General features: G+C 29.7%; 1 protein-coding gene across 2 annotated transcripts in view; it reads right to left on the reverse strand.

Annotated features, from left to right (window-relative positions):
* LOC135953703 (plasma membrane ascorbate-dependent reductase CYBRD1) overlaps positions 1-26317 on the reverse strand; it is a 57474-nt gene that overhangs the window by 26607 nt on the left and 4550 nt on the right. Inside the window, exon 1 of one of the 2 annotated variants that reach the window (XM_065503681.1) lies at positions 25099-25254. The exons of the other annotated variant lie outside the window; for it this stretch is intronic. The gene's annotated coding sequence lies outside the window, so the exon portion shown is untranslated. Of the gene's footprint in view, positions 1-25098; positions 25255-26317 lie in introns of those variants that run through there. 2 annotated transcript variants of the gene reach the window in all.

Here is a 26317-nt window from a genome sequence, read left to right on the forward strand (position 1 = left end):
TATCTAATTTTTTTGTTTTAAAAAATTCATGAAAAATCGAAAACATCTGAAATTGTTCAGGTTTATTATTTTGTCACAAAGCCACATATAATAGCAACAAAATGACATATCGGTCATAAGAATCGATGGATTCGTTTCGAATTTATTCACAATTAAGTGAATTTGCTCATTTTCACAAAATTTTAGTTTTTTGTTTGATATACTACATAAAATTGAGTAGTTAATGTTCTTTTTTTGAATGATTGAATTTTGAAAACATTTTCCACATGCTTTGTAAAAATGTTCACATATATGTATATTGCGTTTCAATCGGCTCAGTAGTTTCGTAGTTATAATAACAAATTGAAGCAAAAAAAAAATATTTTTTACGTGAGCAAAATTTTTGTTTTAAAAAAAATCATAAAAAATCGAAAACGTTAGAAATTGTTCAGATTTATTGCTTTATCGCAAAGCCACATGTAATAGGAACAAAATTAAATATCGATCATAAAAATCGATGGATTCTATTCGAATTTATTCACAATTAAGTGAATTCACTCATTTTCACAAAATTATATTTGCTTGCAAGCGTGTAGTTTGAGTGTAAATTTTACATGTGTTTTGTTATTGTAACAAAAATAAAACAGGTGTAAAATTCACTCAAATTACACGGTTCTTGGAGAAAAACACTTTAAAAAAATGTTGGTGAAGAAAAAAATTTGTTTTTGAAATACAAAATTTTTGTGAAAAAATTTGGTAAAAAAATCGAGGTAGTTGCAGTTTTTTGCTTATATCTTTAAAAATGCTAAGTCAAATAATTTCATCATGATATAGCAAGAAATATTTAGTTTTATATTTTAAATTAATTGATAACAAAATCTTAGTAATTACGCATTAAATGATGTGACTCATTTAACACTCACTTGTCCAACACCACCACTTCGCACTAACAATAGTTACATGGAAAAAAATTTAAAATAAATTTAAACATTTATAACATCGACCAACCTTGCCAGAATTTGGGATTTGTCTCGGTTAAGAACTCAAAAAGTTTAGTTCTTTTTTTAATATTCATAAATTCATTTGTTTTATAGAAGTGTTTGACAACCAGGGGTCAATTTCATAGGTTTTGGTAGCGATATTTTGAATTAACATGCTATTGGCCCCGTATAAACCATGTCCATATATTCCACTGCTCAATCAACTATATTTCATTTCGTCCAATGGATTTATTGACTAACTTGGTTGAGCACAATAATTGCCACATCTGGTAGGTTTCCAATCATGGAAGGTGTAAATAAATCATCAAAGAGAGCTATATTCGGCTGTGTCGAATCTTGTATACTCTTCACCAAATTATACTACAAAATAAAATTTTTAATATTTTTAGGTAAACAAAAATTTATTTTTTTTTCCAAAGTTGTTTTTTTCATTTTTGGGAAAAAAATTTGTTCCAATTGTTTTTTTAAAACTTTTTAAAAATACTTTTCGTGAAAAAAAATCAGGCTAAAAAATATTTTTTCCGATTTTTACCCACTGTAGGTCCAAATTACTATGGCCTTATATACGCCGTTGCAAAGGTCATTGAAATATCTATCATTAGATATCCATATTGTCTATATTAATGACTTAGTAATCCCGATATAGGTCAAAAATCGAGGTTGTCCAGTTTTTTTTCCTTATATCTCAGCCATTTGTGTGCCGATTTTGTCGATTTTAAATAGCAACCGAGCTGGAAGAATTCCGGAGATATTGATGTACGAATCATGTATGTAAGTTATTTGGGGGCTTCGGAAAGTTGATTTCAACAGACGGACAGACAGACAGACAAGGCTTAATCTAATCCGCTATCTATAAGGATCCAGAATATATATACTTTATAGGGTCGGCAAATTATATTGTGGAAATTACAAACGGAATGACAAACTTATTCTCACGAAGGTGAAGGGCATAAAAATATTGGGTATTTTTGGACAAATTTTTAAATTGTTTGAAAACAATCTGGCATCAGCGCCCAACCACAAGTGTTTTCACTTACTCAATTCTCATACATTTAATTTCTCTAGCATGATATATATTATTTTTTTTTTTAAATTTTCATAAATAATTTTAGTCAGTTGTTAATTTCAATGTGATTCCATATACATACAGAGAGTATAAGAAAGAGTCTCGAGTATTGTCTCAAATTTCAAAAACCATTATTAGCAGTATATAATAAACCCATTTAATTTTATTTAGTTTTTTTTTTTTTGGACAGTATTTACACTCTCATTATGCGTATGCAAGTACGTTGGTACTAAATTATTTACCTGCTATTAAAACAACCTGTCTGTCTGCCTGTCTGACTTCTTTTTATGCATTTGTAACATTTTTTTGTTTGGTTTTTCAAATCACAAAAACAATTTAAGTTAATAACTAATTTTACTTGTAGATTTTACTTTATGTGTGTCGATATTAAAACAAACCATAAACGTGACACTTGTAATGTACAGAAGGGTGAAAGATAATAGCAAAGGTTGGGATTTATGGAAGAGTTCAAATAGGATTTTCAATTTCAAAATTTTTGAAGTTTGAATACAGACGCAGAGAAAAAATATAGTTATACATGTTTATTATAGCACTGTAATTATTTATATGATTGTGGCAAACATTCACATTATTGTATCAATCATATACAATCTATTTTCAAATAAATCGATTCTAAATAATTTCGATTTTATAAAACAAAATTTAAAATTATTTACCCCCATTATTTATACTGACAGTTTTCATACAATAATAATTTTAACGACAGTATAACTGTTAGTTAGCACCTAACCAGACTTCGTGAAATTGCCTATTTCATTAATGATCATGACTGAATTTAACACAATATGGTTAAAATAATGTCTAATAAATTAGAAATATATACCCTTCACCAAATTATACTTCAAAATAAAAATTTTAAATATTTTTGGAAAAAAAATATTTTTTTTTTGTTTTTTTTTAAATTTTAAAACTCTTTTTTTTAAATTTTAATTATTTTTTTTGTTTTATACTCTGAAACTTTTACTGAAATCGGAAAACGTTAACCCTTAAATCGTGAAGGTCAAAGGTCAAATTTTTCAATATTTGGAATTTCTATTGGAAAGATTTCGAAATGTTCGAAATGTTGTATATTTTTGGGCCGATTTTGATCAAATTTAACAAAAATTAAAATTAACCCTATATAGCACTTGGGGTTAAAATGACCCCAAACTTCTAAAACCATAAACAAAATTATGATTTTAAAAGTTTGGGGTCATTAACTCCAAGTGCTATATAGGGCTAATTTCCATTCTTGTGTTGTTATTATAAACCCTAGAGTTTATGTTATATTTTTCTTAAGTTTCATCAAAATCGGCCCAAAAGTATATAATATTTCGCTATCTCTCCATGAAAAATTCCAAATATTTGACCTTTGACCTTCACGATTTAAGGGTTAACGTTTTCCGATTTTACTAAAAGTTTCAGAGTATATTTAGAATTATCGGGACTATAATATTCTGAATAAAGTTTGCTTAAAATTCATAAGAGTAAGGAAATAGAGCTCATTCGCCTAAAAATTGCCAAATAATTGGTTTTTCTCGAAAATTTCAAAATTTAAATCGCAGGTACGGAAAAACTATAAGAGATATTTTCATAATTTTTCCACATTTTTATTCCCTATTATATTCTTAATAAATCTCAATGAGATGACCAAAAAAATTCTGAACTTTTTTTAACAAAATTTTTAAAAATTTGAAAATGGAGTTTTGAAACTGCCGTTAAAAAAAAGTTATTTTTTTGTTCATACCTAAGAAGAGGTTAACGGTATCCTACGAAGACAAAAACTCATATACAAATAAATATGGACATATTTTAAGTAAAAATGAGCTTTTATTTTAATATTTATCAAAATATGTTAATTTTGTTCCTACCTTTCTTGTTCTAGTTGCCTGAGACACGTTAATGGCCGGGCAATTTTTTAATAACTTTGACATTTTTTGACCAATTTCTGTTTTTTATGTCTCATTAGAACGACAATTGCGTACACATTTCTATTCTTTTAAATTAAATTGGAAAACTAATTTTTTAATGGCAAAATTTTTACAAAAACTGAAAAAAATTCCTTTTTTCCCCTTGTGAATGCATCTCAAAACTTCAGACTTCCAACCGATTTATCAAAAATTTTTTCAGGATGATTTTTTTTACTAATGTTCACCAATCTGGGGGGTGAGAATGGCCAAAATCCAACTTTCGTTCATTAAGGGCCACTCTAATGTATACCCTTCTCACGAAGGTGAAGGGTATATATAAGTAAAAACAAGATTTTTCTTGTTTCGCTATCTTTAGTAGACATATCATTTTCATATCAATTACATAACAAAAAAAAATATTGAAAGAAATAAAATTGAAAAAATTCATATAAAATAACTTACAGGTGCTTTTTGTATGTTTCAACATCTTGTAATATGTGGGTGCAGGGAAAAGATTATTGATCTAGATTTCTTCTTTTGTGTAAATGATCTAAAATTTTTGTATTTCTTTGTAGCAGTTACTTTTTTTAACTTGTTTTCACACTTTCCTAGAATTTTAATTTATTTTGTAACACAACTTTTTAGATAACTTTTATCTAATTTTTCTAAAAATCAAATATTGATTTAATAATTCACAATTTTGTTTAAAATTTTATTATGCAGAGTCAAGATCACCAAAAATTTTAAATATGCATTTTGCCTTTTGCTAATAATGAAAATTATTGTTTCATTAATGTTTGAATACTTAGGAAAATTCTAATAAAAATCACATTACACTTTGTTATTTATGATCATTATTTTTATGTAAATCTTGATTTTACTCAGCACATTGTGCAATATTTTCAGCACAATTTACTATGCCATTATATTATTATATTCAATTTGTGTTTAATTTACTGAGCTAATTTATAGCTATTTACTTATTAATTGATTGTTAATGGAAATTCAATTAAACATTTAAAATTTGTTAAATCATTAAACAATATTCTTTAATTCAATGCTAATCTTTTGCTTGCTGTTTGTAAACTACCGAATGTATCGATAGACTATGAATTACAAAATTCATTCTTGATAAGTTTTCTTGTAAATCTCTCAGAAACTAGATATTTGATTTCATTGCGAAATATAAGCATTTATACCCTTCACCATGAGTGTGGTAGGCGCAAACAGATACTATATAAGTTTGTCATTCCGTTTGTAATTTCCACAATTTTCATTAAAGTAAGAATATATAAATTAACATGGTCGGCAAATATAGCCACTAGGAGCCGAACACAATGGGTTATTTATCTCTAAATAACCCGATTGTCAACGAAGTTCATAAAAATTATCAAAAAAGATACAAAAATCATAATAAACAGCTGATCAGATTATAGCTGAGTAAAAAGAGAGCATAACATTTTATTATTATCCATGTTTTTTATGGCGATCTTATGGCATTTAAGTATATTTTTGATCCTTATAGATAGCGATGTCAGCATGTTGAATTAACTTTCCGAAGTCGTCTTAAAAAAAGTATGATACTGCTATGTATAGAAAATGATATTGGGAACTATTTTTTTTTCAACGTTTTTTCACTTCAAAAATTTATTATTTTTAAGTTAAAGAGTACAACAGATTCGGCACAGATGAATATATCACAATGTATAACTTGTTTTAATTTATCTTGCTCTTTTGTTATTTCAAGAGTACGAATGTTCTTCTTTTTACACTTCAATTAACAAAATTTGTAAATATTGCTGTCCACCTATAGACATTAGGGTGCAGTCATTGGAATATTGTAGCATTGTACCTAAAACTTCTTTCTGTGATGACATTTTTAAACAAAGCTAAAGGGACCCTACATCACCATAGTGGGGAGGGTATAATGCGTTTGCGCAGATGTTTGTAACGCCCAAAAATATTAGTCTAACACACACCTTAAAGTATACCGATCGACTTATAATCACTTTCTGAGTCGATTAAACGATGTCCGTGCGTCTGGCTGGCTTGTTGTCTGTCCATGTAAACCTTGTGCTCAAAGTACAAGTCGCAATTTAGATATAATTTGGTACATATAATTTTATCGGCCCAAGGACCAAGTCTATTGAAACTGGCTGAAATCGGTCCATTATTTCACCTAGCCCCCATAGAAATGTCCTCCCAAAATTGGACTTTATCGGTCATAAATGTTTAATTTATATACATGTATGTATCTCCACAAATTTCGCTCCAAATAAGTTTTATATATACGAAATTCATGTCACCAAATTTTGTTACGATCGGTCCATAATTTGTTAAAGCTCTCATATAGACCCTCTTCCGAAAATCACTTTAAAGTGCATAAAACTCTTAAAAATTTTGGTACACAGAGAAAACAGATTCGTAGTAGCAACCGAATTTGTTGCCAGTCGAATGATTCGGTTGCACACAGAAGACAGTTGATAAAGAAAGTCAGTTGATAAAAAAGAATTTCGTTTGAAGCGACCAAACTTTTGTTAACATTTCTGAAATTTCGTAGCCACAACAGTAAAATTTGGTCACTAAGGCAGAATCATTCGATTGGCAACAAATTCGGTTGCTACTACGAATCTGTTTTCTCTGTGTATACACACAAAATTCAACACAAATAACTTCCATATAGACATAAATCACACGACATAATTTCATGGTGATCGGTCCATAATTGATTATAGCTCCCATATAAGGCCCACCTCCGAAAATCAGTCACGAATATAAATTATTGATATTTTAAAAGTAAATTATTTTTGCACATGTAAATTATTTTTGCACATGTGAAGGACCTCAAGAGGTCCTTCACATGTCGGAAAGAGGTTCGATGCCGAACCAACCTGACGCATGAATAAACGAATCCACCATTCTCGATAGATCCGCTAGCCCTAGCAAGACTCTGTGCAGACTCAAGACGCTGTGCAGACTCAAAAAATTACGCTGTATGAGTGATTTACAGCAAGGATGTCGAATAGACGACACCAAAGAGGGATTTGATAGCAGGTTTTGGATATTCACAACCCGACTGAAATCTCCAACTAATCATCTTAGTATTAAGCTAAACGTCTTTGTACAATCAAAGGAATAATTTCAGTTGTTTCTACGGACGGTAGTTTGAAGTGATTTTCGACCATACTCGATTATTCGAGAACAAAAATTATTTTTAACACAGTAAGAGCTGAGATGTTTCTGAATTGATTGTATAACAAACATTTATTTATTGTCTGAATGTCAAGCAAGTTAGATAGTTGTCATCTTTATGGCAACATATGGATTTGCAGCCAAAATAACTGCCCATATTTTGATGCCAAGAACAAATCAAATCAATATCGGATATTCTGTTCTGAAGAGAATCTTATCCCAGAGAGAGCGTTTTGCATCAATCGAAACAAATAGTAGTCGGATAAGACACGGTCTTTTTTTCAAATTGAAGAAGTAAAGCAAAACTTCACGCATATGACGCTTTGTTGGCACACAATTTGAAACTTTCGACGAAAGAAAAACTTTGTTGATTACACGATAATGCTCAATAACGCCTCAAAATGACATAAAAGTCATTAAAAACAATAACCTCTTACAAAAGATACGTCATCTATTGTAAATTCCGCATTTTTAAGTCATACACACAATAATTTCCATATTTTATTACTATTCTTCGTTCTTATTTAACACTAATTCGAATTTGTCTATTTCTTTTGAAATTTTAGATCCTTAATATAAAAATAACCAACAAATTGTCTGTCAACAATTAGAAGTTTCATTAAAATATTACCTTTAAAATCCAGCTTTTTACAAAAACTGGAAAAAGGATGAATCAATATTAACATTGACGTTATCGCATTATCCTAATATTTAGCAAATTGTATTTTTACAATCCAAGGAACAATACCAGCTAAATTTTCGGCGGTAGCTTAAAGTTATTTTTATCCATACAAGTTTGGAGCACTCTAATGTGTATAAGTAACATACGTTGAAATAGATGGTTACATGTTGACACCTTGTAGCCCTTCAGTTCAAATATTATATTTTAGCTAATTAATATTAGTTTTTTAATGGATATTAAAGATTTTACAGCTGGATCTGAAACATTTGAAATACATACAACTTGTCCTTAAACAGTTTAGTAAAACCTTAGCATAAACCTTGCTATTCTATTGCATTGCCCTCATCTGTACACTCCTTATAATACACCACCATCTTAATCAATATGAATTAGCTGGCTGTTTTGTCTTTCAATATTTTTGCACAGGTAAATTAATTTGTATTATACCTGTTTTCTTTTTTAAACACTCGTAATAGCTGACAGTCTATACATTTAAGGATTTCAAATAAATAAAAGAAACAAATAATGTCAATTTAAAATAGATGAGATTGACCACTATTAAAATAAGTATTAGACAAGAAATGTGTATTGAATGTAATTTAATTATTTAATATCAAACTTCCGAAAACACTTTCACTACTATAAATATAAACAAATATAAATATATCCAAAATCCTTTGAAGTAAAAAAAAAATTCGATATATTTTATACGTATTGGTATCATGAACCATAGATAAATACACATAGAGCGGAAACTAGAAAAATACTCAAACAAAAAAATTACTCAAAATAATGTAATACATAATACTAATACATTCTCACCACTTAAGTTGTTGACAATTGTGTTAGGTCTTTGATAGAAGAGTTTCCGATATATGTGTATTACTCTCTATATAGAATGTTTTCTTGACACTTTTTGAAATCTCAATATCTTTAGGAATTTCAAAAATTTCAAGATAAAATTATAAATTAGTACCCCACCCTTTTTGGGGGCATAAATAAATTACATGTACTATACATATTTATTTTTCAAAGTCAGATTTATATCTACAAACTGCGGATATTGTTGATTGAAAACATGCACAATTTCATTACTCATGCTTAAAATATTAAAAAACAACAATTTTTCTCCAAATAGAATTTATAATAAAACAAGTAAGAGAGCTATATTCGGCTGTGCCGAATCTTATATACCCTTCACCAAATTATACTTTAAAATAAATTTTTTTAAATATTTTTAGGTAAACAAAATTTAATTTTTTTTTTATTTTTTTTTAAAATTTTTTTTTTTAATTTTTTTTAAAAAATGTGTTTTTTAAAATTTTTTTAAAATTTTTTTTTTGGAAAAAAAATTTTTTGATGAAAAAAAAAATTCGGGTCAAAAAATATTTTTCCCTATTTTGATCCATTGTAGGTCCAACTTACTATAGCCTTATCTACATCGTTGCAATGGACTTTGAAATATCTATCATTAGATATCCATATTGTCTATATTAATGACTTAGTAATCCATATATAGATCAAAAATAGGTCAAAAATCGAGGTTGTCCCGGTTTTTTGCTCATATCTCCGTTATTTATGGACGGATTTTGCTGATTTTAAATAGCAAACTTCTCGAAAGCATGTCTGACAGAATTATTGAAGATTTGGATCCCGAAGATATCTGGGGTTTTCAGAAAATTGATTTCAACTAACAGACGGACAGACAGACAGACGGACATGGCTTAATCGACTCCGCTATCTATAAGGATCCAGAATATATATACTTTATAGGGTCGGAAATGAAAAATGTAGAAATTACAAACGGAATGACAAACTTATATATACCCTTCTCACGAAGGTGAAGGGTATAACAAGTAAGAAAGTATAGTAAGTCAAGCCTGATGGTATGATACTCTACATCGAATGAATTCCAAAGCTGTTATTCACATTACTTCAGAAATAATGAAGACTTTGTGCTAGTTCACACACATCAAGTATATTTACGCAAGTCTTGAGTAAGATTAAAATGATTTTCCTGTTTTTCTTCCTCTCTCTTCTATAAACTCAAGACTTGCTCAAGTAAAAACTATTTTCGGAAGTGGGCCTAATATGAGAGCTATGACTATGACATTTATGATCGTTAAAGTGATTTTAACCGACCCGCACAAAAGTTTAAGATAAATCACACCCTAAATTTTTTATTGGATTTATGACTTAAAATTGTGAAATTTTTTCAAAGTTTTAGCTTTTATTCTTTCTGGCAACATATGGATTCCCGCACCAAAAGAACTGCTCATATTTTGAGGCCAAGAACGAATCTAGCCATTTTCGGATATTCTGTTCTGAAGTGATGCGTATCCCAGAAACAGTCTTCTTCATCGATCGAAACAAATAGTAATCGAACGGGGCATGGTCTGGACTATAAAACGGGTGAGGCAAAACTTCCCAACCTCTTCATTCTACTTAATTACTTTTTAACAGATATTGCTACATGTGGCCGAGCGATGTCAAGATGGAATATTACGGTTTCATGTCTGGCCGCATATTCTAGGAGTTTTCCGGCCAATGATCGCTTCAAACAAATCAGTTGCGTTCGGTAAAGGTTCCCTATGATGGTCTGAACAGCAGCTCATAATAGATAGGATCCTTATGCTCCCTTAGCGCCATGGATTACCTTAGCGCCATGGATATTTGGCTTTGGTGTGCGGGCTTCACATACGATCTCTTATGCTTCGGTTTATTGTAATGGATCCATTTTTCATCGCAAGTAATGATTCGGTGCACAAATTATTTTCTTTTATAGCGTTCAAGAATCATTTCGGACATTCAAAATAGTCTTTCAAGGTCTTTCGTCTTCAATTCGTATGGAACCCAACTTGCCTGCTTTTGGATGAATCCTGCTGCTCACAAACGTATTGAAATTGCTGCTTGAGTAGCTCTCAAAGATTTTGCAAGCTCTTGCTGAGTTTTACAACAAGCTTCAGTGCCACTTTTCTTCAAATAAAAGAAGTAAAGCAAAACTTCCCGCATATGACGCTTTGTTGGAACAAAATTCGATATATTTGAAGCAAAAAAACTCTGTTGTTTACATTATAATGTTCTATAACCAAGTGAGAATAAATAACGGATACTTACCCTTCAAAATTATATTTAATTTATTAAAAACAAAAACCGCGTGTAAAATATACTCCAACTATTGTAAATCCCGCAGTTTTAAGTCATATACACAATATGTTTTGATATATTTTATAATTATGGCGAAATTTGTGTGGATACCTATATAAATCTGACATTTATGACAGCTAAAGTCCTATTTCGACCTGTACTTTGCGTACAAATTTACATGGACAGTCAGCCAGCTAAGCAACCAGACGGACATCGTTAAATTGACTAAGAAAGTGATGTTGAGTCAATATTTTTGGGCGTTACAAACATCAGCACCAACACATAATACCCACCCCAAAATGGTAGTGTAGGGTATAAACAGTGAAATAATGAATGAACGAATGAATAATGTCTCATTAATTATTTGAAAAAAAAAAATAAAGATTTTAATAGATGCATTTAAATGCTTATAAAATTCACATGGAAAATGTTGTTTAGTGTATTTTTTTTACACTACATAGAAGTTTGTTTACATTTTTAGAAAGAGTTGCCATGTAAATTATTGTGAATTTTAGGGAGGTATTTAAAAAAATAAATTTCAATAATGCTATAAAAGCATAGGGTAGAAGGGGGATCATGCGCCATAGGGGCACATCTGCCAACACCGAATAACTTAAAAACAGAGTAATCGATTTTGTTACATTATCAAGTTATGTTTTCGTTTATCGATTATTTTTCATTCCTGAAAGTTGGAAACTTTAATTTTACATATGATGTGAGGCAGACGCTATTAATGGTTTTTCAACAAGCTTTGAAAAACTTCAGCGTGTGAATTTTTTGTGCCAACTTCTTTAGTTTTTGTGTTACAAAAAAGATATTGGTTGGCGATAAAATGTCAATAATAGTGAACAATAAGTGAAAAAAATTTATATTAAACCTCATAACTTCCCCTGGGGCACATTCGCCAGATATAAGGAATCCCTTTGATGTAGAGCAAAAGGTTGATAAAATAAAGAAAAATTCAGTCACAATTTGTTTAATTTTTTTATACTCTTCGCCATGAGTGGCAAGAGTATATATAGATTGTCTTTCTGTTTGTAATTTCTACATTTTTCATTTGCGACCCCCCAAATTATATATATTCTGGATCGTTATAGATAGCGAAGTCGATATAGCCATGTCCGTATGTCCGTCTGTATGTTGAAATCAACATTCCGTAGCCCCAAAATAACTTACATACATCAATATGTTGGGAATTCTTTCGGCCCACAAATGACTGAGATTAAGGATAAAACCGGGAAAACCTCGATTTTTGGCCTATTTGTGATCTATATCTGGATTACTAAATCATTAATATATACAATATGGATATCTAATGATATATATTTTAAAGTCCATTGCAACGATGTATATAAAGCTATAGTAAGTTGGACCTACAATGGGTCAAAATCGGGAAAAATATCTTTAACCCGATTTTTTTTTTCATCAAAAAAATTTTTTCGTCATAAATTATTTTCCAAAAAAAAAAAAAATTAAAAACAAAAATTTTAAAAAAAAAAATTAAAAAACAAAATTTGGAAAAACTTTTTTAAAAACAATTTCGGAAATTAAAAATTTTAAAAAAACTTTTTTATAAAGAAATTTAAAAAAAAAATTAAATTTTGTTTACCTAAAAATATTTAAAAAAAAAAATTTTTTAAGTTTTTGTTAAGTTGTGTGAAATAAACAATAGGTCAATTCACAAGGTTTCTTATCAGTCTTATTGTCATAATGTCCTAATATATCACGATTCGGCTTAAAAGACTCTTAGGCATTCGGTGCAGGTCTCTGCTGGTTGGTTACGATAACACGATAAACATAGCATACAGATTAGTATTATTTTAGGACATTTTTTGCTTGAATAGCAATAAAAACCATTGTGAAATATTAGGACATTATGACAATATGACATGATAAGAGACCTTGTGAATTGACCAAATATATATTTAGATATTATAATATCTAGAAATAAACCATAAATATCCAGTTTATTATACGTTGATTTGTGAATTAAGGTATAAAACAGTAAAATACGTTTAAATTTTTTGAATTTTTTGTTTTATTTTACAAATGACAAATCTGCCCCACCCCTTTGGCGTGGTTGTGCCGTTTTTGGTCAGTCTAGAAATGTGTATATGAAGATGAGATAGGCAAGATTGAAATGATAAAAACTAAAGCCAACATATCTAAGTATCCGAAACCAGAAAAAAATTAAAAATATGTATTCTGGTTTTAATTTGAGATCGCCTCAAAAAAAAGTGGCGTATGTTCCCTACTTCTACCCTACATAACTTAGCTAAAAATAAATCTTTTAAAAACAATTGTACAACTATTGTTTTTAGTTGTATCCGACCACGATACAACTCCTACAATATTTTGTGAATTGAAAACATTTTTATCAAAATAATTACAACATTTGTGAAGTTAAATATTTATGTTCAATTTAATCGTGTCAAGTTATCGTGTCTCACTTTACTTCCTATACCTTACATGATAACAAAAAAACCTACCTCAAACATGGGCCACTCTTATTTCAATTTGACAACGTTCATATTTACTTTATGTTAATTTTCCACAAAACAATAAAATTAAAAATAATAATTAACTATTAAGCAAACATTGATGTCGTCGACTTGTAGCAAAATTCTCATGACATTTATTTGTTAAAAACACTTGCGTTCATGCGATACAAAAAAATATATATAAAAATAATTAGGACTTGGTCGTCATCAGCAGACGAGCATAAATTATGCTGCTTTACTGTCATAATTTTATAGGGGCAAATAATTTTATTTTATTTAAGAAAATAAGGTTCTAGTAGTAATAAAATAAAATGTGTTAATATTAAAAGGGGTTGGAAAAAGTTGAAAACAAGTTTTAAACAGCAATAAATGTATTGTAAACGACAACCCTGTGGTACTACATTTACCCCCTGGTTATACCTGATACATTTTTATCATGATAAACTTCAGGTATAGTCTCCATTTATTAGTATTATTGCTTCGTTATGATAAAACTTTGCCTTGACAACAAATGTCATTTATTGATATGATGAATATTTGTCAAGTATAGACAGGGGGTTACATTTTCAGACATTAACAATATAGTTAGATTGGGATCTAAATAAATTTAAAAGTAATTGATCTACTTTTGGGGACTGCCCACTAGTTCATCTTCATCTCAATAACATCTCAGCACTGATTATGTTCAATTTAATTATGATATCTCCAATCGTTCACATGCTACCGAATTATTTTCCAAAATATCAAATTTCTAAACCACTGTGCACCAGATAATGTTTCAAGCTCGTAATTTTATTTTTCAATAAATACTTTTTGTCTTTTTTCCAGAAACACCCAGAGTCTTTGTCGGGAATTCAATTCGCACACCAAAGACTAATAGTCCAGCACACTAACATCTAGTCTATCGGGATACCCAATAAATGACGAGTAAAATGTTATTATATCAATTGTATCAGAATCACTTTGCAAAGCCAAAAATAGGAGCGTTATTGGAATTGTGCAGAGTCTTCCCGGTCGCATTGATTATTGCTCTTCTAGACCCTTATTCATGAGAAACTTCGATTTTTAAATATCGAACAAAGCGATATTAGTGGAGGGTATCTTTCCTAGTAGAAAGGGCCTCTCCATTTACCTGAACCCCTCTAAAAAAGAGAATTGAGTTGGCGACATAAAACAATTTGGAATTAGAATGCTTTTTAAGATCCCAAATGTGTGTAATATTCTTCAGGCTGATGTATAAGTCATAGAAAGGGCGGCTAACTATAACAGAAATTTGGAATTATCACTTATCCAACACTATCAAAAAAGCTACTAGATAAAAGGTGAGGGTTAAAACCGAAGATTATTTACTGGTCTTTTATTAAGGCCAATAATAATAACATAATAAAGTGGAAAAGATGACTACGAGATCATCACTTGGCCTATCGCCTCATCTGTATTTCTCATGCTCCATCAATATTTCAAGCAGAGATTTCCGCCATTCTTATATTCTCTAATGAATGTTTAAGAAGGAGATTAAGGAATACTAAGGTATTTGTTATGTAGGATAGCCAGGCTATTCTTAGAGCCTTATCATCGTACCTGGCCGTAAAGGTTACGCTGGCCGACATGGGCGCTCGTTCATAGTTCCTGAACCATTCTTTAGCATACCATGTGAAAACACTATGGAACGTATTAATTCTTTGGTAGAATCGGAATTTGCCGGTTTTGGGGTAATTTAAAAGGACTTGACAATCACCTCTATTATGTATGTCATTGTCGACGTAGACATCACTTTGTAGTCATTGTCACTTCGAGTCGACATCGACATCACCTCGACGCTAAATCGGTATTTATTAACAATGTTGTGTTGATTTCGACTTGTTATCGATAATTTAAAAGAAATAAATACCATTCCTATGCATTTCGTGACAGTTGTTGATTTTTATTTATTATTCGTATAAAATGCATTTTTCTATTGGATTCCAGTGAAACAAACAAATCCTTAAGCTTCAATGTAATGAAAAGAAGCTATGATTTAAATATTTCGAACACCTGCTTCGCTAGTAAATATTTCATATGCACTCAGCCGGGCGAAATAATTTTTTACACTGTGGTAGTACGTGGCAGGATAATTTTTTTTTATTTTGTTTACAATAGATAACTCCGCGAATAGCTACATTTTTTAAGTGATTTGAAAAGTGTCAATAGAACTGACTTAAGCCTGAGTTCATCCCAACCATGGCAGAATCTGCCATGCCCAACCATGTTAAAATTAACGTTCTGCCATTACGGTTTCAAATTGCTTCCCATTGTTGATTTTATTTTTTTTAATTTCTCTAATCGCAACTATCTTTAATTTTTGTATGAGTCGTTGTCAAATATCGCGTCGACAGAAAAGACTCGTTTTCAGCCAATGTCGACTTTAACGCGCCTTAGAAAAATACAAATTGCTGTCAATAGTTGACAATTGTTATCGATAGTGACTTCGTAAATACCATTTTAGCGCCGTCGACGTGACTTAATGTCGACATAATAGGGGTGAATGAAAACTGTTCATTACTCTATCCAAACGTAGATCTCAGTTGCTGCTATCGCTCGATGACTTAAGAATACTTAAGGTAACCAATTTATTTTCGGTAATGTTTAGAATGGACATGCAGGTTTTATTTTTTCACTTTTACTGACCGGCACTGAGAGATCTCCCTGCTAGGTTTGTGGAACAGCTCTTCTCTGGCAGCCTTTCTGAACTTTCTGAGCATCGATGCCTATATTAGGAATAGCTGATGAAAACTAAGGCAGATCGCGCCTCTTGGTGGAAATTTCTAATAACTGATATTTACAAATCATATCGTCGATCTTTTTCTAAACTTGTCAAACACTACTTGTATACTAGTAGATCTTGTATGAATAAATCAAGTTTGCCTCCTCTCTTTATTTTCTTTACATCTCTATTTATTTCTACTCCTTTTAGGTAACAAAGGTCAACATTTCAGAAAAATGTTAATGTAAATGTTAACCCTTTAGCTATATGGGATTAAAATATGCCAAATTTTTTAAAACGCTTAAAAAATGTCTGATTGAAATGTTTGAGAAATTAAAATTACTTTTTATCAGGGACCGTAAATAAAGGTTATCTTGAAATTTGAAATCAAAAAATCTATATGTTAGAGTCAACGGAGAGATATATTGTTATATACCAATAGATTCGTATTGACGTGCTCTTTCAGAATCTATGGTTAAAATAAAAGTTTGCATGAAACCCTCAAAAAAGGAGTTATAAATAGCCGTCATAAAATAAAAGTCTTTTATTTCCGTCAGAAAATAAAACTCATTTTCAAATGACTTTTATTTTATGACGGAAAAAATAAAAGTCTTCAAATGAATTTTTTATGACGACTATTTAAAACTGTTTTTTTTAAAAGCTTCATGCGAACTTTTATTTTGAAGATGAAAAATTACTGTTTTTTTTCGTGTGATTTTGGCAACATATTATATCCAAAGTGGATAAAAGACTTATCCTAAACAAACTATGGTATATAAAACTGCATTCCGTTGAGGATTCCCAAGGGCTTATATTTGTATGTGAAGTTTTCATTAAAAATCTATAAAATTCAAAATGTCACTAATATTCAATCAGTAATTTTTGATACGGCACGGGTTCTGATGATCCGATTAGACTTAACTTTTCATATATGCATGTGATTCGTCACAGTTAGTCACATTTATTATTTCTAGCCATTTATTACGCCTTTGCAAACAATCTTAAACTGTACTAAATAAAAGTATTAAATAAAAATTGATTTACGTTCAATCGTTTTTATTTATTATTTTCTTAAATGCAGCGATCATTTGCTGAATATTAAAATAATAAAAATCACAGGTGCTAATTTAGCATCTTGTCTGTGAGAGGAAATGCATGTATTTTAATTACATATAAAGAAATTCTAAATAATTATGGCAGCTTATTTCAACTCGAATTCAAATCTATAAGTATTTAAACTTTTTACACCCCATCCATCCCCTTTTCACACTTCTGTTAAATGAACAATAATTTCCATTTGCTTATGTTTGGTGCGTGATTATTTAATAATGCAATTTTTTTTTCTCTTTTTGGTATGTTTTTGTGCATAATGCACATCGCACAGTGGGGCAGAATCGAAATTTTTTGGAAATAAATCTGGCAGTTCTAAACGGCTGGTCCGATCGAAATAAAATTTGACGTGGACGTAGCCAAGGAGTATTCGAGTTTAAGTTATTAAAATGGGCCCAGCAAATGCTCCAGGGGCGGCGCTATGGGAGCTGGGATCAGAAAACGGAAAGCATCTTTAGAAACCTTCATATGTTCCCTATTTATCCCCAAACTATGAGCAAAATTGTAAAAAATGTGAATCAAATTGGTCCTAATATTTGCAATCCTAAGAAAATTAATAAATATGTAATAAAATCTTTATTTATTAACAAAACTCAAAGAAGTTTTCAACTTTTTTTTAAATTTCTCATTCTTAATAACAAAATGTAAAAAAACTTGTCCAAAGGTCAAAGGGAGTCCCGCAATTCCTAAAAATTGTAGCGAAAATCCCAAAAATGGTATTTTTACAATTTTGCACATAGGGTCTACATTTCCCTCGGGGCTGGGAATATACTTTGGGGACAAATAGGGAACATATGAAGGTTTCTAAAGCTGCTTTCCGTTTTCTGATCCCAGCTTTGGGATGTTAGAACATGTGGCCCAAAGTTGAAATTTTTATAAAAATAGGTCAATTTTCGAAGGACGTAATGCCGACATATTCGAAAAATAGAACATATACCAAAATGTTCTCCGTAAAGATACCTTACAGAAAAACATAAAACTGTTATATGTTCTCAAAGAAAGTTTTTTTTTAATAAAAAAAAGAGTTAAGTCACCTTTTCGCCAAAAAAAAACAGCAAAAATCTAATATTTTTGAAATTTTTAAATTGAAAATCGTTTATTTTTGGATTTATAATTGATATTGCTCTGAAATCGTTTGTATATTATTGGTAATTTAGTTGTCTAACTAACAAAAAAAAAATCTACTCCATTTGGTCAAAAAGTACGCCTCATATTTTGGCAAAATTTTAAAATTAAAAGCCAGCCAGCCAGCCGACCAGACGGACGGACGGACGGACATCGCTTAATCGACTCTGAAAGTGATTCTCGATCGGTATACTTTAAGGTGGGTGTTAGACTAATATTTTTGGGCGTTACAAACATCTGCAACACCCACTATGGTGGTGTAGGGTATAAAAATCTTTGAAATCGGATGGGAAACGAAAAAATGGCACGTGTTTAAAAATTTTACATGTCGAAGGTGCCCTACTTTGAGCTCCCATAGCGCCGCCCCTGGAGCATTTGTAGGTCCCATTTTAATAACTTAAACTCGAATACTCCTTGGCTACGCCCACGTCAAATGCCACCAGCCGTTTAGAAATGCCAGATTTATTTCCAAAAAATTTCGATTATGCCCCACTGTGCATCGTTAGTTAGACTTTATGCCAATGAACAATATACAGTGGAGCAATTAGAAATTAAGTGGCTGAGACACTGCTAAAATCAACCAGAGATGATTTATATTACAGCGATCTATTTCCTTAGCGTTAATTGACACTTTCTAATAATCTAATTTTCACATATTTTTATATTAACACCCTAGATGCCATAATTTGGCATCCTTAAGTTTTAAATTTACATAAATTCAAATAATTTTCAAAAACCTTACTCCGCCTCTACAGTTATTTTAAATTTCAAGACTTTATTTATTACGTCTTTCTACATATTATTGAATTCCACTGTGCAATGTGATATTATTGTTGGATTTTTATTGAGTTTTAATTAAAATCCTACAGTACAAATATGATTAAACAAAAGTTTATTGAACTTAAATACAATTTAAATGTGATTTAATGGATTGCAATATTATTTCATTGAAAAATAAATGGTAAAATTATTACATAATTAAAAATAGTAATAAATAAATATTCAAACACTTTTTTATAAAAATTTTGAAAATTAATATTTTGTTTCATATGTAATACCCTGTCTAGAGTATCCATCTTTGTAAACTCCATCGGTTTCGGTTTTTTTAACTTTTCGGTTTTTTGACAAACCGGTTTTTGTAAGACGGTTAACCGGTTTTAATGAAATATATTTTCTAAAGCTAATTCAAACATATTTATGAAAAACTTTGAGACCAATTTTAAAAATATTGATTTATTTTATAGAAAATTATAACAAATAAAAATAAATTTATGGAGACCTTTTTCATATTAAATAAAAATTTAATATAAACCGGTTAACCGGACAAAACCCGAAACCGTTTAACCGGTTTTTTTAAAATACAATAATCAAAACCGGTTTTTTCAAAAACACACTTTTTCGGTTGAACCGAAAATCGGTTTTTCAAATTTGCCGGTTTTTTGGATACTCTAACCTTGTCTATACTTAATATATGTTTATCATGATAAACATCAAAATCGTTGTCATGATAAAAAATTATCAGGTATAGTCCCCATTTATTAGTATTATTGTTTCTTTATGACAAAATTGTTAATGCTTTTGCTCAGACAACTTTGTCTTGACAACAAACGTCATTAATTGTTATGATAAATATTTGTCAAGTATAGACAGGGAGAAATGTTTGAAATATGAGTTTTAAAAGATTAAATACAAATTTAATATAATCGAAGGATTAATCAGATTATAAATCCGATTGAAAGATGTTCTTAAAGCAGATGCAGTCCATATGATCAAGTTGAATGAGGACATTCTAATAATCCCCTATAAAAGGTCCTTCTAATGTTAATGCTTGTATTAGTAGCATAAATATAGATTTATATGAGATAAGTTACTTATGAAAACAAAATACATTTGACCTTCGAAAATCGTATCAAAACTGAAATACTGTATACAGACCTTAGTACTGTGTACAGAATTAAATAACTCCAGTGTGAATTGTTTACAAATTTAAATATTAAATGAATCATAAAGCACTTTTGTATTCATACAATTAAAGTTAAGATAAATACTTTATGTGTCATAAAAATCATTATAACTATAGTGCATTTCATATGTATGTAGTATGTATATCAGTCAGCACAAACAAGTGTAAAAGTTATGCTACACCAAATCATTTAGAAAATACTTATGTATAAAGAAACTGTCAATACGCTTTGTTGTCAGAACTTATCAGAATAAACACATCAGTGAAGCCACCTACATACATATTTATAACCCAAAATGCACCAGGAGCACATCCATTAAATAAAACCAAGCAAGAGAGCTATATTCGGCTGCGACGAATTTCAACAGACAGTCGGACATGGCTTAATCGACTCCGCTATCTATAAGGATGCAGAATATATATACTTTATAGGGTCGGAAAATTATATTGTGGAAATTACAAACGGAATGACAAACTTATATACAGTGGTTGACAAAACAATGGAAACTTTTCCAAATATTTTATTAGTGGCCTAAAATCTGAAATAATTTTTTAAAAAATTTTAAAATTTTTGTAGTATTTTATTTGTATACTATTATTAACTTAATTTAACAAAAAACAAAGGACATAATTAATTAAATTCTAAAAATGAGAAAACAAAACTAAAAGATTTCTTTATTACGGCATTGACAAAACAATGGAAACTTAGGTATTATTTTAACAAATATGGTCTAAACTTTGCAATAACTCAATATTTTGTTGGGTATCCCTTATTTTTTATAACTGCTACACATCGACGATGCATTGAACCAATTAAAGAGTCAATGGTCTCCTTTGAAATATTTTGCCATTCCCTTATAACAGCCTCCGATAAATCTTCCTTCCTGGTGTATTTCCCATAGATTTTCTATGGGATTGAGATCTGGCGATTGGGCAGGCCACTTCAAAACACGTACCTCGTTGGATTGTAACCACTCGGTTACAAACCTAGAGGTGCGTTTCGGGTTGTTGTCGTGTTGGAATCTTCAAACTAGGGGCATATTTTCCTCAGCGTATGGATATATAACATCGTTTAATATGGTTCTGTATCTTATACCTGTCATGGTATCTTTTATATTATGAATTGGACCCATACCTTGCCCTGAAAAACATCCCCATACATTAATATTGCCACCGCCAAACTTTACAGTCTTATTTGTGTACTTTGGATCTAATCTTTTTCCCTTTGGTCGTCTTACAAATGTTCTCCCATCACTGCCTCTTAAATTGTATTTGTATTCGTCGGAAAAGAGAACAGTTTCCATTTCTGTATCGACTTATTTTATTTTATGCTATTAACAACCTCTCGAGGAGTTATTTTTGGGAATTTCTTGAACTCTCTCGCTATTAAATTATCTTGTCTAGGAGTAGTCTTTCGAGGTCTTCCACCTAAATGTTGAGTTTTTACAGAACCGGTCTCACGAAATTTCTTTATAATTTTTGAAACTGCTGATTTATTTATTGAATATTTGTCACAGATACTTTTTTGTGTTAAACCAGTTTTAAAATCGTTAATTATTTTATTTTTTAAGTCTTCACAAATCTTAACTTTAGCCATTTGCGTTAAATTTGAAAAAAGGCAATTATGCGAAAAACTTAGAAACAGAAATTGTCAAAAATTACCAGAATTTAAAAATAAAATAACTGTAAACAGGATGCTTTTTACATCGTTAATTTAAATATTATTTTCGTTTTACACTTCTTTCTTGCAGAAGTTTAATAGTTTCCATTGTTTTGTCAGTAGCGAAATAGTGAATATTTTTAATTTTGATCCCTTTTTTCAGAATATAATTAATTATGTTGTTTGTTTTTCAGTTAAATTATATAAATACAAGTAAAATACTAATACAAGTAAAATACTAAAAAAAAAATACTTTAAAAAAATATTTTAAATTTTGGGCTACAAATGGAATATTTGGATAAGTTTCCATTGTTTTGTCATCCACTGTATGTATACCCTTCTCATGAAGGTGAAGTGTATAATAAAGACAGTAATTGTCACAAATGTCTTATCACTTTATATATTTTGATCATTTGACACGTATGTATGTGCTCTTTGTAGTGCAGAGAGAAGACAATTGGTTACTTTATAGATCCCAAGTAATCTAGCGTGAAGACAATTGTCACTGCAGGGTCTCTAAGTAATCTAGAGTGTTGTTTTGTGAGAAATTCGTAAAAAATGGTTTTATACAAATTGTTTTGATATAATTCTCATACAGTTTATTTTTATTTTTACTTAAGTATACTGATATCCCATGTAACAGCATGAAGTCAATAGTCACTTTAATGTCTCTTAGTAATCTATAGTGCAGTCACTTTAAACGTTTATTTTGTACTGCACTTTAGAAAGGAATCCATTGGAGAATTGGAGGAGGAATGTTTGTTTACAAGCAATCATTTAATAGACTGTCTATGAGATGTCTTTTTAACTAACTGTTTGCACCCTACATGTTAAAAAAAACTAGTTATGTTAGGTAACTAGTAAGATAACTGACGCTATGTAACCGGTATGTGAATACAATGCGTTGACTACTTTGGACCAGATATTAGGCAGTTTCATTGTAATCCAAAACGATCAATTGAACCCCTGCTTAGGACATCCACGTGTTAAAATAACTAGTCACGTCGCTAGTTATGTAACTAGTTGTCACTCTAAATGATAGGTAAAATCACTATTTCGGTACAGTCTCCTAGAAGTGCTGGATTACGACACGATAGTCACTACTGTCATTGTCATTAACGACTTTAATAAAATTTGTGTTTAAGATGGAAATTGTGAGTTCATAGGACAACTTTCCAAGACCTCATATTTTAAAAACTAATTCCGAAATTATTTTGTTATTCAATATACTTGATAATTTATTAACTAATCCAAAATTTTTTTAAGATATTTTTTTTAAGATGAATTAAATATTTAATTTAGCGTTGGATAACTTTTATATGATACTATACATTATGCAAGTAAATATGTAGATAAACTTATAGCACATCCCTCCTATTTGTATCTACAAATTACATATTTATTTATATTTTGTATATCTATGTATATTGAACAGTATTCTGTCTAATTTAAATGTATGTATATCTGTTAGATGTGTAGAGATAATGATGATAGAAAAACAACAATAACAATTCAAGTGTTTCGTATGTTTGCAAACAAAAACGCGTGACGTCAATATTATTTTAAAAAGTAAGAGTATCGACAATTATTGCTTTTACTCTTAAACAAACAATTCGATATAAGTACTCAAACCAGGCATGGAAAATGTGAGTACAATACAATTGTAAGTTTTTTACCGTTACTTTTTTGAAAATTCAATTATAATACAGTCACCTTCGTGAGAAGGGTATATATTTTTTTTACAAAAAATGAAAAAAACAATTTGAAAAAAAAATTAATTTTGTTTACCTAAAAATATTTAAAATTTGTATTTTGAAGTATAATTTGGTGAAGGGTATATAAGATTCGTCACAGCCGAATATAGATCTCTTAATTGTTTTTTAATCACGTTAGCTTTTATATGTCAGATAATATCTTTCTAAATCATTAATTTCCAACCGTTAATTCGGTCAAAATTAACAGCACAATAAAAATTAAAACTTTTCAAAAAAATCCAATACTTTCTTAACAATTAAGAGAGCTATATTCGAATGTGCCAAATCTTATTCGGTATATTATACTTTAAAATACAAATTTTAAATACCTTTAGGTAAACAAAATTAAAAAATTAGCTTTTCAAAATTGTATAAATTTTTTTTTTGGAATTCATTTTCAATTTTTTTTTTTTAAATTTCTTCCAAATTTTTGTTTTAATTTTTAAAAAAAATTTTCGGGTTAAAAAATATTTTTTCCCGATTTTGACCCATTGTAGGTCCAACTTACAATATGATTGGCAAAAGAAGCCAATCATTTGTGACATCAGTCACGATAAACACAGAAATATATATTACGGAGTGTCTACAAAAACTTTTCTTAAAACAGCAAAGAGTGGCTTCATATTTCTGGCACGATTATGGACATAAAAAACCCTTGATTCAAACAATAATGTAAATTTTTTGCAATGGGATACATATCTACTCAACTGTCCAGAACTTCGGCCTGTGAAAAGGTATTGGGCTCTTGTAAAAAAAATTAAAATCAAACGTTAGTGGACCAGCTCGTCCAAAAAGGTAACGGAAGCAACTATAAAATCTTTAATTTCCGCAAAAAGTGGATAAATTTATAAGTTGTGATTAATATGTCAATATGTTAATGTTTAATGAATTTTTACAATATTTGAATAAATTTACGTATTTTTGAGAATTTTTATATCGAACGGTTTAAGTTTTATTTAACTTAATACATGTATAAATTTTTGTTGGCTCACTCTTTATAAGTTAAAAATGTTTTCAACAAAATGACTTCTTTACTTTCACTCTCAAAACTTGACACTTTCAAAATCTCCAATTTTCCATCCCTGATGCAAACTTGTTATCTTGCCCACTGTTCTCTTAAATTTTGGCTCTTTTTCGTTAACGTGTAAAAAAAAAACACAAAAGAAATTTTGTGAACAAAAAAAAATATCTTAACACAAAATTTTCAACAATATGTTGGCATTTTTCATAAAAACTATTTTTAATAAATAATAATTTAAACTTACCTTGAAAAATGGCTGCTTGTAAATACAGAAAAGATTAAAAATTAATTTGGGATGTTTTTTTTTGTGATATTTTTTTATATTATTATTATTAAATAGCAACAAGTTTTATTTTTATGAGTATCAACAAAAACACACATCAACCGTATAAACCCGTGTGAAAAAGACTAAAAAGAACCGCACAAAAATGAAACAGTTCTTTCTACACAAAAACAATTGAAATGTACGCGAGAGGAGAGTGAGTTGTTTTAATTTTATAAATTATTTTTATTGTAGTTGTTATTGTTATTATTATTATTATAATATTCAATAAGAGTTCTTTCTACAAAAAGATACTCGTGCAAGAAATTCAAATAAATAAATAAATACAACAAACACTGATATACAAAATATTATGGAATGAAAAATTGTTTCTACTGTAGATTTCGGAATTGTTTTCACATTCGAGATTCAGTTAAGACTGTTTTTATTTAAAGGGGGTTTTTTGTGGTAAACCACCATTTAATACAGTCGCACTCCCGTTTACTTTTGGTTTTTTCTTTGTTTCATGTACCAGTAGAAATTCAATTTTGCAAACTTTTATATTTACTATATACCTATTTATATTATAATAATATAAGTATAAAAGTTAATATATTAACTTTAAAAGCTTTAAAAATAACGAATGTTTAACCCTTTAATGGATTTACTAGTTTTATTTACAGTTATTATTACTTTATTGAGGTTCCAATAGCACCGACTGGCTATTTCTTGCTTCCAAAGCCTGAAGAAATGTCTTGTCGGAAAGAGATTTGACTCCAGCGATGAAATCATCTCACAAAAAATACCTATTTTTATGATCTCGACAAATCTTATTTTTTGGAAGGAGAATCGTTGGACAAAGTGCATGGAACTATGTTGAAAACTAAAATAACCTTTTATCCTAACCTGTGTTTTATTCAAAAAGGCAAGGACCTTACGACGAGGGTAACCGAATTGGTATTTGTAATAGAAAAAATCGACTTAGGACATTTTGAAAAATATTTTTGGCAAGATAGTTTAAGAAATTCCCAAAAATTACTCCACAGGAATGACAAAATATATAAAAAGCGACTATGGACTCGTTTATTGGTTCAATGCATCGTCTATGTGAAGCAGTAATTAAAAGCAAGTGAAAAAGTGCCTATTAGTAACTAAAATTTAGATGTGTTGTTGTAATTTTAATTTTCACTACATCTCGTCT

The sequence above is a fragment of the Calliphora vicina genome, chromosome 3 (genome assembly GCF_958450345.1).
Source record: "Calliphora vicina chromosome 3, idCalVici1.1, whole genome shotgun sequence".
In the NCBI taxonomy this organism is placed as follows: Eukaryota; Metazoa; Arthropoda; class Insecta; order Diptera; family Calliphoridae; genus Calliphora; species Calliphora vicina.